The following is a 786-nucleotide window of genomic DNA, read 5'->3' on the forward strand; positions in this document are numbered from 1 at the left end:
TTTAATCTGCTCATATATCATTATTACAAATTGACACTGGTGATCAGTACAAGAAGTCCAGATTTCTTTTTCGATTTCCAGATCATTTCCTTTCATTGATTTCATTTTTCTGATTTCACTGTTTGATTTGATGAAATAAAAATGTCAAAAATGTCAAAAATGTCAAATACATACATACATACATACATACATACATACATACATACATACATACATACATACATACATACATACATACATACATACATACATACATACATACAGACAGACAGACAGACAGACAGACAGACAGACAGACATACATGCTTGCATGCATGCATGTATGTATGAATTATATACCAAACAACACACAAAGAAAAAAAACAAAAACAGTTGCAACACAAAAGCCAGCAAAAACGCCGGCAACCAGCACATGCACACAACGAATCAATCATATACATACACATAACTACACATCCAACATTTGTAACAAATTAGGAAACAACACACAGAGTTATTTAATTACAACAACATCTACAACAACACCTTTTAAAATCAACATACAGGGTACACACTTACACGCAAACAAACAAAAACACACACACAAACATTCAACAATAATGAAGCATTAATAACTCTCTCACACACACAACAATGCAAACAACGATTAACAAGTGGTTTATTAAGTAACAACAACAACAATAAAATGGTAATAAAACATGGCATTAATTCGTTATGTTTTGCAACTTTGTACATCATTATAGTCATCATCATCCTCTTCATCATTCTCATCATCATCATAATCAT

This window comes from Helobdella robusta (genome assembly GCF_000326865.2).
Source record: "Helobdella robusta unplaced genomic scaffold HELROscaffold_59, whole genome shotgun sequence".
Classification (NCBI taxonomy): domain Eukaryota; kingdom Metazoa; phylum Annelida; class Clitellata; order Rhynchobdellida; family Glossiphoniidae; genus Helobdella; species Helobdella robusta.